The sequence below is a fragment of the Scyliorhinus torazame genome, chromosome 4, assembly GCF_047496885.1.
Source record: "Scyliorhinus torazame isolate Kashiwa2021f chromosome 4, sScyTor2.1, whole genome shotgun sequence".
Classification (NCBI taxonomy): Eukaryota; Metazoa; Chordata; class Chondrichthyes; order Carcharhiniformes; family Scyliorhinidae; genus Scyliorhinus; species Scyliorhinus torazame.
This window is the reverse complement of record NC_092710.1, coordinates 232434411-232452720: the sequence shown is the minus strand read 5'-3', so window position 1 is coordinate 232452720 and position 18310 is coordinate 232434411.

Sequence of the window (18310 nt, the reverse complement as noted above, 5' to 3'; positions counted from 1 at the left end):
AGATTTGGAGGTAGGTGAGCACTTTGGTGATAGTGACCACAATTCGATTACGTTTAATTTAGTGATGGAAAGGGATAGGTATATACCGCAGGGCAAGAGTTATATCTGGGGGGAAGGCAATTATGATGCGATAAGGCAAGACTTAGGATGCATCGGATGGAGAGGAAAACTGCAGGGGATGGGCACAATGGAAATGTGGAGCTTGTTCAAGGAACAGCTACTGCGTGTCCTTGATAAGTATGTGCCTGTCAGGCAGGGAGGAAGTGGTCGAGCAAGGGAACCGTGGTTTACTAAGGCAGTCAAAACACTTGTCAGGAGGAAGAAGGAGGCTTATGTAAAGATGAGAAATGAAGGTTCAGTAAGGGCGCTCAGGAGTTACAAGTTAGCTAGGAAGGACCTAAAGAGAGAGCTAAGAAGAGCCAGGAGGGGACATGAGAAGTCTTTGGCAGGTCGGATCAAGGATAACCCTAAAGCTTTCTATAGATATGTCAGGAATAAAAGAATGTCTAGGGTAAGAGTAGGGCCAGTCAAGGACAGTAGTGGGAAGTTGTGCTTGGAGTCCGAGGAGATAGGATGAATATTTTTCGTCAGTATTCACACAGGAAAAAGACAATGTTGTCGAGGAGAATACTGAGATTCAGGCTACGAGACTAGAAGGGCTTGAGGTTCATAAGGAGGAGGTGTTAACAATTCTGGAAAGGGTGAAAATAGATAAGTCCCCTGGGCCGGATGGGATTTATCCTAGGATTCTTTGGGAAGCTAGGGAGGAGATTGCTGAGCCTTTGGCTTTGATCTTTAAGTCATCTTTGTCTACAGGAATAGTGCCAGAAGACTGGAGGATAGCAAATGTTGTCCCCTTGTTCAAGAAGGGGAGTAGAGACAACCCCGGTAACTATAGACCAGTGAGCCTTACTTCTGTTATGGGCAAAATCTTGGAAAGGTTTATAAGAGATAGGGTGTATAATCATCTGGAAAGGAATAATTTGATTAGACATAGTCAACACGGTTTTGTGAAGGGTAGGTCGCGCCTCACAAACCTTATTGAGTTCTTTGAGAAGGTGACCATACAGGTGGATGAGGGTAAAGCAGTTGATGTGGTGTATATGGATTTCAGTAAAGCGTTTGATAAGGTTCCCCACGGAAGGCTACTGCAGAAAATACGGAAGCATGAGATTCAAGGAGCAGTTTGGATCAGAAATTGGCTAGCTGGAAGAAGATAAAGGATGGTGGTTGATGGGAAGTGTTCAGACTGGAGTCCAGTTACTAGTGGTGTACCACAAGGATTTGTTTTGGGGCCACTGCTGTTTGCCATTTTTATAAATGACCTGGAGGAGGGCGTAGAACAATGGGTGAGTAAATTTGCAGATGACACTAAAGTCGGTGGAGTTGTGGACAGTGCGGAAGGATGTTACAAGTTACAGAGGGACATAGATAAGCTACAGCGCTGGGCTGAGAGGTGGCAAATGGAGTTTAATGCAGAAAAGTGTGAGGTGATTCATTTTGGAAGGAATAACAGGAAGACAGAGTACTGGGCTAATGGTAAGATTCTTGGCAGTGTGGATGAGCAGAGAGATCTCGGTGTCCATGTACATAGATCCTTGAACGTTGGCACTCAGGTTGAGAGGGTTGTTATGAAGGCGTATGGTGTGCTAGCTTTTATTGGTAGAGGGATTGAGTTTCGGAGCCATGAGGTCATATTGCAGCTGTACAAAACTCTGGTGCGGCCGCATTTAGAGTATTGCGTGCAATTCTGGTCACCGCATTATAGGAAGGATGTGGAAGCATTGGAAAGGGTGCAGAGGAGATTTACCAGAATGTTGCCTGGTATGGAGGGAAGATCTTATGAGGAAAGGCTGAGAGACTTGAGGCTGTTTTCGTTAGAGAGAAGAAGGTTAAGAGGTGACTTAATTGAGGCATACAAGATGATCAGAGGATTGGATAGGGTGGACAGTGAGAGCCTTTTTCCTCGGATGGTGATGTCTAGCATGAGGGGACATAGCTTTAAATTGAGGGGAGATAGATATAAGACAGACGTCAGAGGTAGGTTCTTTACTCAGAGAGTAGTAAGGGTGTGGAATGCCCTGCCTGCAACAGTAGTGGACTCGCCAACACTAAGGGTATTCAAATGGTCATTGGATAGACATATGGACGATAAGGGAATAGTGTAAATGGGCTTTAGAGTGGTTTCACAGGTCGGCGCAACATCGAGGGCTGAAGGGCCTGTTCTGCGCTGTAATATTCTATGTTCTATGTTCTATGTAGTTTTGGTCGATCTACCCCAGACAGCTGAACACATCCTAGGAATCGGTTTTATGAGCTCCCACAACCTCTCATTTGATCCGGTTAATAAATGTGTTTGGTAAATGGCAAAGACAGCACGAGCACCTGCAACGCTCACAGTTGGAGAGTATGAAAACAGGATTAGCTCAGTAGGAGACTTCTGGTTCGACCCCCGAGCCATTAGTCAGGACAAACATGTTAGGGACGTCCTGCAGCAACACAAAGCAGCATTTGCACAGCACAAGCACGACTGTGGCAAGATAGCTGGCTTAGTGAACATTACAGGTCCCAACCCCAGATCCCAAAAGCAGTACGGTTTTCCCCAAGAAGCAGAGGGAGAGATCTCCAAAGTAATAAAGAGTCTGCTTGATCAAGGCGTACTCTGATCAGTAGTCTCCACGAATAACGCACCAATTTGGCCCGTCAGGAAACCCGATGGATCATGGCGACTGACCATTGATTACCGGGAACTGAACAAAGTAACCCTCGTAGCAGCCCCTACCGTAGCCACGACCCAATGACCATGCTCAAACAGGGACTCCAGTGAAATTTTTTTTCCGGTTTTGGACATTAGCAACGGCTTTTGGTCCATTCCATTGGATAAAGCGTGCCGGTACAAATTCGCCTTTACATTCCAGGGACAACAATACACGTGGACGTACCTTCCACAAGGCTTCCACAATTCCCCCTCCATTTTCCACCGACAACTGGCAAATGGACTAGCAAAATTTTCCAGACCCGATTGTCTGGTCCAGTATGTAGATGACTTGCTACTACAGACAGACACAAAGGGAGAGCACATTTCGCTTCTCGCCAAACTCCTAGGACTCCTAAAACAGATTGGATGTAAAGTCAACCCCAAGAAGGCCCAGATTTTGCAGGAAAAAGTGATTTACGTGGGTACAGTAATCACTCATGGTAAACGCGAGATCGAGCAAAAGTGAATTGATTCAATCGTCAAATTGCCCCTTCCCCACAATGTCTCAACCCTCCGGTCATTTCTAGGACTGGTTGGCTACTGCAGAAACCATATCGACGATTTCGCCACAAAAGCATCGCCCCTGTCCAACCTTCTCAAGAAACAGGCACCTTGGGAATGACTTCCACAGCACACGGATGCCGTGGATGCTTTAAAGAGAGCCCTCAGCACAGCGCCCGCATTACAGTTCCCAGATCCACTTTCCCTGTACGCAATCGAAGTAGCAAGCACCGACTGAACCCTTTCGGCCGTGCTCCTCCAGGAATGCCATGACCGATTACGCCCCGTAGCATACACCTCACGCATGTTAGACCCTGTCGAGCAAGGATTTTCTGCCTGCGAAAGGCACCAGCTCGCAGTTTTTTGGGCAGTACAGTACTTCGCCTACATTACAGGACTCACCCCATCACCATGCTCACTGAACACACACCAACACAGCTATTGTTAGGCGGTCGACTTACCGATGGCAGTCAGCCAAATCCGCGCAGCCCGTTGGTCCCTTCTTTTACAGGGACAGGACATTACAGTTAAAAGAACCAAGACCCACACTTTCCTAGCCAACAATTTGCAATATGCAGGTACCCCACATGAGTGTGAGATCATCACCACAAACCATAATTCAGGCCCATTTATACCTAAGTCAGCTCCCAGGAAAGCAGGTAATAGACCCCAGAGACCACAGACACGTGCGCATCCCTGAAAATTTATGTGGATGGCTCCCGCACAGTTTTGAATGGAAAGAGAATTACCGGTTGCGGCATTTATGTAGAGGACGCGCAGGGACGCGCCCTTGAAGAGATTTCATTAAAGTTGCCAGGACATCTAGGCTCGCAGGCAGCAGAACTGGTAGCCATAGCTTACATTGTTGATCACCCTGACTCGTTTCCGACCCCAGCAGACATATATTCGAACAGTTTATATGTCTGCAATAGTTTAACGGAATTCCTAACCCTGTTGGAAACTAGAGGATTTGTTTCCGCAGACGGAAAGCCGCTACCCTCAGCCCCATTACTCTGGCACAGACAGCTAAAGATAGGAAATACAGCATTATTAAAGTTCGCCGTCATCACCGTTCTCCCCCCCCCCCCCCCCCCCCCCACCCGGTAACGTTAAAGCAGACGCCCTAGCGAAGGCAGGTTCCAGACTTGGTTACTTTTGGAACCCCCCCGAGAGCACCCCAGTACATGCAGTTCCGGTCTCACAGACCAGCATTCAGGATCTAGCGAAAGTCCAAAAAGAAGATGAAAAGCTCAGGGAAGTTTTAAAAGGAACCTTCCCAGCCCCATGCGATAAGTTTAAGAACGCAATAACCACACATGACGGTGTGATTTTGAAAGACGGCATTTATGTAGTTCGCATCCAGGACAGGAACCACATTATTTGTCAGTTCCATGACAATCATGGACACCAAAGCATTGAACCCACCCTAGCCCACCTCAGACCTCTCTGCTGGTGGCCTGATTTAAAAGCCAATGTTACCCATTACATTGAAAATTGTTTGATCTGTGCCCAGAACAATCCAGACAGATATGCAAGAAAGGCTCAGCTTAGTCACACCCGACCCTATTAATGGCCCTTGGACGAATTTGCAGATAGATTACATAAGACCCCTACCCCCCTGCAGAAGTGGTTTTAAGTATGTGTTGGTGGTCATCGACACCTTTACAAAATAGGTGGAAGCTTTTCCATCCAGAACGAATACAGCCAAAACTACAGCTAAAATCCGAACACAGCACATCTTCAAAAGATGGGGCCTCCCACACAGTATGGAGTCTGATCAAGGCTCCCATTTTACAGGACGTGTAATGAAGAATGTCCTCACAATTTTCGGAATTAGGCAGAAGTTTCACATAGCATACCACCCCCAGTCAAGCGGCATTGTAGAGAGGATGAACAGAACTCTAAAAGCCACTCTCAGGAAAATGGTGCAACAGAACAACAGCACCTGGGATTCAGTTCTCCCCTTTGCACTGATGTTCTTATGAAACACGGTATCCACGTCCACAGGATACACCCCCCACACCCTCATGACCAGATGCCCCATGAAAGGGACAGAGTTTTTATTTGGACTGGATTTGGCCAGCCCCGTAGTCACCGCCCTCACACATGAAAATGTTATACAACAGCTTATTGAGAATATAAAGGCAGCCCAGCTCGCAGCAGCTGTGAGACTTGGGGCCAGGAGGAAACAAAGCAAAGCTTATTTCGATAAAACGGTACACGCCACCGAGTTTGTAGTAGGGCAGCAAGTGATGCTATCCCTATACAACCCCAGTTCATTCCTTTCCCCCAAATTCTCCGGACCGTACTCTATTTCAGACAAAGTCAGCCCCTCGGTATACAAGATCACATATCCCAATGGCAAGTCTGCGTGGTTTCACATAAACCAGCTTAAGGTTTATGGCTCGCAGAACAACCATGCACACCACATCTCGCTCGCAGCAGCAGACGAGCACGCCCCTCCCACAGATGACGTATTCGTACCCTCCCCCAGCCAGCCCAGCCTGTCCTCAGACACATCTTCAACTCCACTCCCAGAGGCAGGACTCCACCTCTCCCTTCCTTCAACCAGCAACGACAGCGACAATGATAGCGATAGCAATGACGACAGCCACAGCACACCATGTTATGATTATACCCCTGCACCAGGCCCCACTCCCAGTAAATCCGAACATGATTCCAGTGACCCCTTCGAAATCACGTACATCAAAGGCCCTGAGCCAGACCCACCGCCTGCCGATTACGGATTAAAGCCGAGTAGCTCCAACCTCAACATACGATTCTGGCACCGAGACAATTCGTTCAGGCTCATCCGGAATTATGAGATGGACCCCAATTCGCCCCAAGCAGCTTTGGCCAAACTACTCCAGTCAAGAGTATGACAGCCGGGTGAAGATGATGACATAGAGTCTGACTCCCACCAAACGAATCCCTTTGCGACTCTGTTCGCTACTGAGCAATGAGGTATCCACATGATGGCAAAAAGGAACCGATGGAGAGATACGGTGTCCTTTCTGATGGAACCTGCACCATGTTTGTTGTATGTTTGTTCGTTTCATGTACATGTTAAATGTTGTTTGTGAACTTAAAAGCTTTCATGGCCCCACGCCACTCCCCTTTTGATTCCCAATGGCTGTTAATGGAACAAGTTTGTCAGCAGATACCACTCATAGCTACTCTTCTTATTCGATCACGAGAGGCAGCCCCCACGACAACCACATTCTTACCCGTTCTTGCCGGTCGCTCAGACAGTGGAGAAACGGCACTGGTCCCCGCCATGGCTGAGGACCCCCCTATGGTCAGCTACGCTCGGGTAGAGCACAAACGGCACTGATCACCATCCTACCCGGGGATTCCACCCATGTCTTACCTGCCGCGGCCCATACGCACCCCATTTTGGCACTTTCAGTTTGACATTTTGTTTGTTTGTTTCTGGCGACCCTTAGGTTGCTTCCGTATGCTATTTACATCCTCAAACACTAGGATGGTAGATCGCACAGGCTGCGAGATGGCTCGCACTGTGTCAGTATTTTTCTCGGATGTCTTGTCCAAATATTCGGTTTAAAAAGAAAAATGAGGGAGTCACAGATGGTGACCAATTATAATGGGTAATTGGCAACAAAGGACAGACAGACAGACAGACATACGAGATCTTAAGCAACGTAATAACAGATATTATGCTTGTGTCCATAGAACTCCGGAATCTCAGGAACCCCAGAGAAAGAGAAAGAAGAAGACCGACAAAAGGAAAGATGAAGACAACCTTCACGTTTTTCACCTGGATCTTAGCGGAATCCCTTCAGTTGCGCACGGACGCTACCCCCCTGACCCCTACCACACAGGCCGTGAATGATTCCCACCCCTGTCATACACTGTACCCCGAGATAGTTAACCCCGAGACAGTTACCGACACCCCGACCTGGTGTGACAATTTTATCACCTGGTATTCACTATCTTACATAGTAGAAGCACTCTTAGTACTGGCGATACTCTGCAGTGTCGGGCAGACACTTAGACTCAGGAAATGGCGAAGGAGAGTCTCCCGCTCTCGCACCCCGGTATACACGTTTAGGTCCCCTATTTTCGGACTCCAACAAACCCCCCAACCTCTTTCAGTTAGTTAAAGTGCACCCGTTTTTCTTTGTGTGTGTTTTGTTCATTCAATAAAGAAATGTAAACCTCTGTGCTTGACTGCCAAGCCAGAGAAGCTTGTGTTGCTGCTATTTTTGTACAGTTTAAAATGTTGTAGATAATTTTTGATAGTTTGAGTGAGGATAGTTTATTTAGGATAGTTAGAGGTTCCAGTTTTTTATTTTGTAATGCATGCCTGAATGTCATAGACCCTGTAGAGTTTTATAATGATGTATGTATGTAAAATGATTTTAGGTAAAAATTGTGATTCATAGGATAGGGCAGTGTAGAGCCCGTGAAGAGCTTATGGGTGCCCCGCTTGGTCAGAGAATGAAGACGGCGCGGTAATGTTATCCTTCACGCTTTGCATTGAGGATCACAAGGAGGGTCTGTAGCCATCTGGGATGGCCACTTCCCGATTACAAAATGGACACTTTGCAAAGATTGCAGGGAAAATGGACAATGCTGAGAAAACAAGCAGGTTCAGAGCTTGTCTGTATATTGGAGCCGCAGCTCCCAGACAAGACCAAAACTGCAGGCCCATTAGCATACTAATGGCCCATCTCCGGGAACAAAAGAACAAACAAAGAACAAAGAAATGTACAGCACAGGAACAGGCCCTTCGGCCCTCCAAGCCCGCGCCGACCATACTGCCCGACTAAACTACAATCTTCTACACTTCCTGGGTCCGTATCCTTCTATTCCCATCCTATTCATATATTTGTCAAGATGCCCCTTAAATGTCCCTATCGTCCCTGCTTCCACTACCTCCTCCGGTAGTGAGTTCCAGGCACCCACTACCCTCTGCGTAAAAAACTTGCCTCGTACATCTACTCTAAACTTTGCTCCTCTCACCTTAAACCTATGCCCCCTAGTAATTGACCCCTCTACCCTGGGGAAAAGCCTCTGACTATCCACTCTGTCTATGCCCCTCATAATTTTGTATACCTCTACCAGGTCGCCCCTCAACCTCCTTCGTTCCAGTGAGAACAAAGCGAGTTTATTCAATCGCTCCTCATAGCTTATGCCCTCCATACCAGGCAACATTCTGGTAAATCTCTTCTGCACCCTCTCTAAAGCCTCCACATCCTTCTGGTAGTGTGGCGACCAGAATTGAACACTATACTCCAAGTGTGGCCTAACTAAGGTTCTATACAGCTGCAACATGACTTGCCAATTCTTATACTCAATGCCCCGGCCAATGAAGGCAAGCATGCCGTATGCCTTCTTGACCACCTTCTCCACCTGTGTTGCCCCTTTCAATGACCTGTGGACCTGTACTCCTAGATCTCTTTGACTTTCAATACTCTTGAGGGTTCTACCATTCACTGTATATTCCCTACCTGCATTAGCCCTTCCAAAATGCATTACCTCACATTTGTCCGGATTAAACTCCATCTGCCATCTCTCCGCCCAAGTCTCCAGACAATCTAAATCCTGCTGTATCCTCAGACAGTCCTCATCGCTATCCGCAATTCCACCAACCTTTGTGTCGTCTGCAAACTTACTAATCAGACCAGTTACATTTTCCTCCAAATCATTTATATATACTACAAAGAGCAAAGGTCCCAGCACTGATCCCTGTGGAACACCACTGGTCACAGCCCTCCAATTAGAAAAGCATCCCTCCATTGCTACCCTCTGCCTTCTATGGCCTAGCCAGTTCTGTATCCACCTTGCCAGTTCACCCCTGATCCTGTGTGACTTCACCTTTTGTACTAGTCTACCATGAGGGACCTTGTCAAAGGCCTTACTGAAGTCCATATAGACAACATCTACTGCCCTACCTGCATCAATCATCTTAGTGACCTCCTCGAAAAACTCTATCAAGTTAGTGAGACACGACCTCCCCTTCACAAAACCGTGCTGCCTCTCACTAATACGTCCATTTGCTTCCAAATGGGAGTAGATCCTGTCTCGAAGAATTCTCTCCAGTAATTTCCCTACCACTGAAGTAAGGCTCACCGGCCTGTAGTTCCCGGGATTATCCTTGCTACCCTTCTTAAACAAAGGAACAACATTGGCTATTCTCCAGTCCTCCGGGACATCCCCTGAAGACAGCGAGGATCCAAAGATTTCTGTCAAGGCCTCGGCAATTTCCTCTCCAGCCTCCTTCAGTATTCTGGGGTAGATCCCATCAGGCCCTGGGGACTTATCTACCTTAATATTTTTTAAGACACCCAACACCTCGTCTTTTTGGATCACAATGTGACCCAGGCTATCTACACCCCCTTCTCCAGACTCAACATCTACCAATTCCTTCTCTTTGGTGAATACTGATGCAAAGTATTCATTTAGTACCTCGCCCATTTCCTCTGGCTCCACACATAGATTCCCTTGCCTATCCTTCAGTGGGCCAACCCTTTCCCTGGCTACCCTCTTGCTTTTTATGTACGTGTAAAAAGCCTTGGGATTTTCCTTAACCCTATTTGCCAATGACTTTTCATGACCCCTTCTAGCCCTCCTGACTCCTTGCTTAAGTTCCTTCCTACTTTCCTTATATGCCACACAGCCTTCGTCTGTTCCCAGCCTTTTAGCCCTGACAAATGCCTCCTTTTTCTTTTTGACGAGGCCTACAATATCACTCGTCATCCAAGGTTCACTGTAGCAAAAGAGTAACATTTGAGTAACCGATACTAAGGCAGACACCCCGGCACCAGAGGAGACCAAATCAAAGCAGGCCAATGGCCACCTAGGACACGCCCAGCCATCAGGGCACCCACCCCTTTATTGGACGAGACCAACATGAATGATCAAGAAACGGCCCAATTGATTGGGGCCAAGTTCAAGGCCCGCCCAAAAGAGCGCCAAGGCCCTTTGGTATCAGAAGGAGCCCCCAAGACAGAATCGTTCTCTTGGACCCGGCTCTCACCGAGGAGAGACCCGTCCACCAGCTGCACCAGAAGCAAGTAAGTCCAAGGTCAGCGCTCGCTACCAGATAGACGACCTTGACTGTTCCCCTGTACCAGTTCGACCCCAGCAGCCTCAGAACCAAACAACGGTCATTGTTCCTCTGACTGAGTGGGCACCCGAAGCTAAGTACAGGCTTTAGCAGTAGTGATAGTTTAGTCTGTAGAGTTTTGTGCATAAGTATATTTAACTGTGTGTGTAAATAAATGAGTATTGACTTTGAACTAACTAACTGGTGTATCGAGTCTTTGATCAGTATTCGGGTTTGAACCTTGTGAAAGATACCTGGCGACTCTAGAGCAAGCGTAATTAGAATTAAGGAAGGTGACCATATTGACTGCCGTATTCAGAGCCAACGAAAGAGAGCAACAGTAGCAAGGCAGCGCAGAGGTTGGGGAGGACGTGGAGGCGGAAGCCGCTGGACACCACGCCCTGGACAGTGAGAGTGGTGATGCAGTACCCCCGGATCACCACGGGTTGGGGCCCGGAGGCCAGGGAGATTCTCTGATTAGCGGGGTGTACCGCGAGGGAGCAGCGCCTTACCGTATCAGGGTGAATGAAGCTCTCAGTGCTCCCAGAGTCCAGCAGGCAGGAGATCTTGTGCCCATTGACCTTCACTTTAGTTGAAGCAGTCGCGAGGTTGTGTTGTCGAGACTGGTCAATTACGACCGAGGCGAGACGCGGCTGGTCGTTGGCAGTTGGAGGTGATGAGCGGCCGGATGAGGTGCCCGACGGGCATGGGTCCTGAGTCGGGTAAGATGTTGGCGCCCACTGCTGCACATGTTGCGAGTCAAGCAAGCTGGCGGCGTCCACTGGCCGCACGTGGTCCTAGGAAGGGAAAATGGCGGCGCCCACTGGCTGCACGTGGGGGTTGCTGGGACAATAACGGTGATTGAACGGGCCTGGCACACTGTAGCAAAAGGTCCCTTCTTGCCACAGGCCTTGCAGAGGGCGCTCTTCGCCGGGCAGCGCTGTCTGGGGTGTTTTGACTGCCCACAGAAGTAGCATTTGGGCCACCCGGGGTTGATTGGCGGCCGCGCGACACAGGCCTGGGATTGGCTGAGGGCGGTCGCTGATAGGGTCCACGCTGGGGTGGCTGTCTGCGCAGTCCACGATGCACAGGGGCAGTGGGCCGCGTGGTCGGGGGCATAGGCCTGAATGTTGCGTGATGCGACTGTAAGTGAAAGCGCTAATTTTTTGGTCGGCGCGAGGTCGAGCGTGGCCCCCTCCAAGAGGCGCTGGCGGATGTAGTCAGACTCTATGCCCATAACAAATGCTTCTCTCATTCGCAAATTTGAGTGTTCCGTGGCCGAAACAGCCTGACAGTCACAGTCTCTAACTAGGGGGAGCAGGGCGAGCCAGAAATCTTCCACCAACTCACCGGGAAGTTGACGCCACGTGGAGAGGAGGTGCCTGGCATAGAGTGTCTTAGTCCGCTGAGTTTTCCTTCAGTCGCGCCATGGCCATTGGAGCTCAGCCGCGTGTAAAAGATCTGGAGCTTCTGAGCTTCTGGAATTTTGTCTGCCGCAGACCCGATGTGCGCTTCAAACCAGGCGAGCCAATGTTCAAAGTCCTTTTTGGCGTTGTCTGCTTGCGGATACAGCTGCAGGCGATCCGGCTTGATGCGGAGGTCCATCTTCTGATAAACTATATCAACATCCTATACATACAATATATACATCAGTGGTGACTACCACAGTACCCAAAATATATTTTTAAAAACTAAATATTTGAATTTTTAAAAAGATAGACCAGCAGTTAGCCCATTCATTGGTAAAGAAGTTCAGAAGTGGCCAGGTTTGCAATACAAATGGACGGACTTCGCGCCGGCTCTGGCCCCACATTTAAGGGACATGTTTGCAGATACACTGGCGAGGGGCACCCTGCCTCCAAGCTAGCATCAGGCGACTGTTGAATGTAATAATGACCCCCCCAGGGAGAGAACACCAGAGGTGATCGTCTCCCTGGACACAGAAAAGGCCTTCGACAGAGTTGAATGGAAATACCTCCTCGAGGTACTGGAACGGTTTGGGCTAGGAGCGGGGTTCACCGCCTGGGTGAAAATCCTGTACAACGGCCCCAAGGCGAGCGCTCAAACCAACACCATCAGCTCTGAATACGTCCAGCTGTAAGAGGCACTCAGCAGGGATGCCCACTATCCCTGCTCCTGTTTGCCCCAGCAATCGAACCCCTGGCGATCGCTCTGCGAGACGCGAATAGCTGGAAGGGCATCCAAAGAGGAGGTAGAGAGCACAGAATCTCACTCATTAGGTGGAGTGACTTGACCCGAATGAGATATTTTGCCTTAAAATACTGGAGGGGGTTATTTCAGCGGGGAGAGGGACCCACGTTCCCAATATCGGCACCTCACTCTATGTCTTGGAATCACAGGAAGGCTTGAGAGCAATCATACAGCTCCTGAAAGAGTTTGGAACCTTTTCCGGTTATAAACTCAACCTGGGCAAGAGCAAGGCATTCCCGGTGAACCCAAACGGGGGAGGGACAGAGCTGGAGAGGCTCCCATTCAAACTAACCCAAAACAAATTCTGCTACTGGTGATCCAAATAGCCCGGGACTGGACACAGATCCATCAGTGGAATCTGACCAGCCTGGAGGAGGACCTGACGGGGAGGGTGCAGACAATCAAAATGAACGTATGGCCGAGGTTCATCTTCCTGTTCAGATTGTTACCGATCTTCATCCCCAAGGCCTTCTTCCACAACATAGCCAAAATGATCATTGCATTTGTGTGTTGGGGGATGGGGCGGGGGGGGGGGGGCAGTAAGAACCCAAGAGTCCCCAAATCAACACTGCAGAGGAGAAAAGATAGGAGTGGCCTGGCACGACCAACCTTACAATAGTACCACTGGCCAGCTACGGCAGAGAGAGTGAAGTGATAGATATGCGAACCCACCACAGATTGGGTGCGAATGAAGGAGCCTTCCTGCAAGGGAACAACCTTCTGGGCCCTTGCCATGGCAGTGCCCTCCTACCGGACGAAACGTATATCCTGCCCAGTGGTGGTAGCCACACTAAGGACATGGAACCAGATGAGGCAACATTTAGGTCTGACCAAGATGTCCCACATGGTCCCCATTTGCGGAAACCACAAGTTCCCATCAGCCATGCCAGACACCACCTTCAGAAAATGGTGACAGGACGGGGGGACGCTGACAATCAGGGACTTTTACATAGGGGACAGGCTAGCAACACTGGGCGAACTGAAGATGGAGTTGGAACTACCGACAGGACAGGAACTTAGACACCTACAGGTAAAACACTTTCTCCCCACGGAGACAGTAGGATACCCCAAGCCCCCAGGAACTACATTACTAGAGGACCTGATAAACACGAACAACAAGGAAGGGGGGAACTGGAGGAAAATCTACAGACAGCTACTGGACAGGGCAGGACTACCACTGGACAAAGCCAAACGAAAATGGGGAGATGAACTGGGTGTCATGATATTCAAACACACACATCATGATGGACACACTAACAGGCAAATCAGAGTACACAACACCACAACCAATCACAGACAAGAACACCAACCACATAAAAAGCACGAGCACGACACCTGGTGGTCAGTAGGTCTGGGGAGAAGGGAACAAGAAAGAGCTGTTAAAACATCACAAGCAGGGAACCCCCACGTGCAGAGTGCAAAGACCAAACTGTAAATAGTAAGTTTAAATAAAGTAGCGTTGTACCATATGCAACCGTGTTGGCTCATCTGTGTGTCAGAGCACCCAACACCACATGGTACAGGAGTGGATCGATACCTGCCTACTAACCTGCCATTCTGGACATGGACCACACCGACGGACCGCAGCCGATGCAAGTCGCGGGGAACCTAGGCACCAATTGGAAGCTCTACAGGCAGCGATTTGACCTGTACATCCGTGCCACCGAAAAACAGAATGTCTCGGATGACACGAAGATTGCAATGCTCCTCTTCTACGCAGGTCTGCACGCCACCGACGTCTTCAACTCACTGGTGTTCGAAGAAGGCGAAAACCAAGCCAAATATGACACGGTCATCCTCAAACTGGACCAGCACTTTCAAGTTGAAGTAAATGAAAGTTTTGAAAGATACCTCTTTCAGCAACGCCTGCAAGGTAAGGAGGAGCTTTTTCAACCCTTCTTGACGCACCTCCGGATTCTAGCGCAGTCCTGCGGTTACGGCACCATCACAGAGTCCATGATCAGGGACCAGATTGTTTTTGGCGTTGCCTCTAGTGGCCTACGCCAGCAGCTTCTTAAAATAAAAAGCCTCACCTTAGCGTCTGCTGTGGAAGCCTGTGTCCTCCACGAAAATGCTACCTGCCGTTTTGCCCGATTTCAGGCGTCCGAGTTGGCACGGAGGGGGTCCCCAGCCGTCGAATCGGCAAGCCAGGCCGCCCACGACGTCGAACGCATCCAGGCCGTCGGTTGCTTCCCGACCCACGGCCCGGACGACAGCGGCCGCTTCCCGCGCTTTTCGCGGTCTCCCGCGCAGGTGCGCGCCAAAAATAACGGCCACAACGAGGGACGCACTGCGCAGGCGCGCCCACCGCAAGATCGCACTGCGCATGCGCAGTGGCGCAACGAACGCCGTGACGTCATGACGTGCGGCAATTGTGGAGCTCTACATTTAAAAGGGCAATGTCCTGCAAAAAACCGACAGTGCCACAGATGTGGCAAGATGGGCCACTACGCAGCCCACTGTCGTTCGGCTCAACCCATGGATCCGGCGCATCCTCGACAATCTCGCAGACAAGTCAGGACCGTCCAGCCCACGCATCAAGACTTCCAGTTAAGTGATGCAGATGACCAGGATGCCTTCCGCGTTTCCGTCATTGATGTCAACAAGGTCAATGCCATCAATCCAGCCGATGAGTGGTGTGCCACCCTGACGGTCAACCGATCGCGCGTCGCCTTCCGTCTGGACACCGGCGCATCCGCCAACCTGATTGCTTACTCTGCAGTCCAGGCCATGAAGGTCAAACCACCCATCACGCCATCCCGGCTCAAGATGGTTGACTATAACGGGAACGTCATCCCGTCCATAGGATCTTGCCAGCTACAGGTGACTCACAAGATGTACACGGCCACACTCCCCTTCGAAGTTGTCGGCTCATCAAAGGACTCGTTACTGGGCGCACAGGCGTGTAAGGTCCTTCACCTGGTACAGCGCATTATGTCTCTCTCTCCAGATGAGATATCCGACTTCCCGGATGCTGAGTTCCACGCAAATCTCCATTCCCTCCTTGCTCACAACCAGGAGGTTTTTGAAGGCATGGGGACATTGCCATACACGTACAAGATTCGACTCAGACCGGACGCCATCCCTGTCGTTCACGCACCTCGCAGGGTTCCTGCGCCACTCAAAGACCGCCTCAAGGCACAACTGCAGATTCTTCAGGACCAAGGGGTCCTATCCAGGGTCACGGAGCCCACGCCATGGGTCAGCTCCATGGTCTGTGTAAAGAAGCCCTCTGGCGAGCTCCGTATATGTATAGATCCTAAAGATCTGAATACCAACATCATGCGGGAACACTATCCCATCCCGAAACGAGAAGACCTCACCAGCGAGATGGCGCGAGCCAAAATATTCACTAAATTGGATGCGTCCAAAGGATTCTGGCAGATCCAACTGGACCCGGCCAGCCGAAGACTATGCACATTCAACACCCCTTTTGGCAGATTCTGCTACAACCGGATGCCATTCGGCATCATTTCGGCATCTGAAGTTTTCCACCGCATTATGGAGCAGATGATGGAAGGCATCGAAGGGGTACGTGTATATGTGGACGATATCATCATTTGGTCCACCACTCCGCAGGAACACATGCATCGTCTACGACGTGTCTTTACCCGCATACGACAAAATGGCCTGCGTCTCAACCGTGCGAAGTGTGCCTTCGGCCAGACGGAGCTGAAATTCCTCGGGGACCACATCTCAAGGTCAGGGGTCCGTCCCGATGCAGACAAGGTTAGCGCCATCACAGCCATGCCACGACCGGCTGACAAGAAGGCTGTCTTAAGATTCCTGGGCATGGTCAACTTCCTTGGGAAGTTCATTCCCAACCTGGCTTCTCATACAACAAATATGCGCCATCTCGTAAAAAAATCGACAGAATTCAACTGGCACCAATCGCATCAGCGGGAATGGGAGGAGCTCAAGCACAAACTGGTCACGGCACCAGTGCTGGCCTTCTTTGACACGACTCGCCCTACAAAGATCTCAACAGACGCCAGCCAATCTGGTATTGGAGCGGTACTCCTGCAAAAAGACAGCACGTCGTCATGGGCCCCGGTTGCATATGCCTCACGAGCCATGACCCCTACCGAACAGCGCTACGCGCAAATCGAAAAAGAATGCCTGGGCTTGTTAACTGGACTGGACAAGTTCCACGACTATGTGTATGGCCTGCCACGATTTACGGTCGAAACTGACCACCGCCCCCTGGTCAACATCATTAACAAAGACCTGAACGACATGACTCCTCGCCTCCAGCGCATCTTACTTAAACTCAGGAGGTACGATTTTGAACTGATCTACACTCCGGGGAAGGAGCTCATCGTGGCGGACACTCTTTCCCGAGCAGTGAGCACACCACCAGATGCGGAGGGGTTCGTGCGTCAAATTGAGGCACACGTAACTCTGACAGCAGCAAATCTGCCAGCTGATGATCCTAGTCTGGCCCACATACGCGCAGAGACGGCGACTGACCCCCTTCTGCAGCGAGTGATGCGCCACATGACGGAAGGGTGGCTAAAAGGGCAGTGCCCCCAGTTTTATAATGTGCGAGATGATCTCACCAACATAGACGGGGTCCTTATGAAATCACACAGGATCGTTATTCCGCACAGCGTGCGCCAGATGATTCTTCATCAACTACACGAAGGCCACTTGGGCGTCGAAAAATGCAGACGAAGGGCCCGGGAGGCGGTATATTGGCCGGGTATTAATGAAGACATAGCCAACATGGTGCTCAACTGCACAACCTGTCAGAGGTTTCAGCCGGCGCAACCTCCGGAAACACTTCTACCACACGAGATGGTGACGTCCCCCTGGGCGAAGGTGGGTGTTGACCTATTTCACGCGCTCGGCAGAGATTACATTGTTATTATAGACTACTTCTCAAACTACCCGGAAGTCATGCCTCTCCATGATCTGACGTCGTCCGCAGTCATTGGGGCCTGCAAGGAAACATTTGCTCGCTATGGCATTCCAAGGACTGTCATGTCAGACAATGGACCTTGTTTCGCCAGCCGTGAATGGTCGTCCTTTGCCGCAGCATATGGTTTCACTCATGTGACATCCAGCCCTCTGCATCCACAATCGAACGGGAAGGCTGAAAAGGGTGTCTACATCGCCAAGCGGCTCCTGTGCAAGGCGGCTGCTGCCGGATCGGACTTTAACCTTGCCTTGCTGGCCTATCGATCGGCCCCGCTATCCACGGGTCTCTCGCCAGCGCAGCTACTAATGGGTCGCTCCCTCAGGACGACGGTACCTTCCATCCTGGCACCAACAACAGACCATGAGGCGGTTCTTCGGAACATGCAACTGCAGCGTGATCGCCAGAAAAGTCGGTACGACACACGAGCGACGGACCTGCCCCCCCTGTCCTCCGGAGACAAAGTACGCGTCCATCAACCGTATGGTGGCTGGTCAGCACCGGCCGAAGTCCTCCGACAAGTGGCTCCCCGCTCGTTCCTGGTTCGCATGCCGGATGGTTCCGTGCGTCGCCGCAATCGGCGCGCCCTTCGCCGACTTCCACGCTCACAGCCACACAGCACGCACACGCCAGATCCTCAACAGGCTTCCGAGGATGACTTTGTGGAGCTGCCACACATCACGCCCTTTCCATCGCCACCCATGGCCATGCCTGCACAGCAGCCGGTGGTTCTTGATCCACCCTTAAGGCGGTCAACCCGAACTCGTCGCAAGCCCATCAGACTGGACTTATAATACCGTTCATATGTTTAACAAGTTGCACAATTTTACATGATAACCTGTTGTTGTTT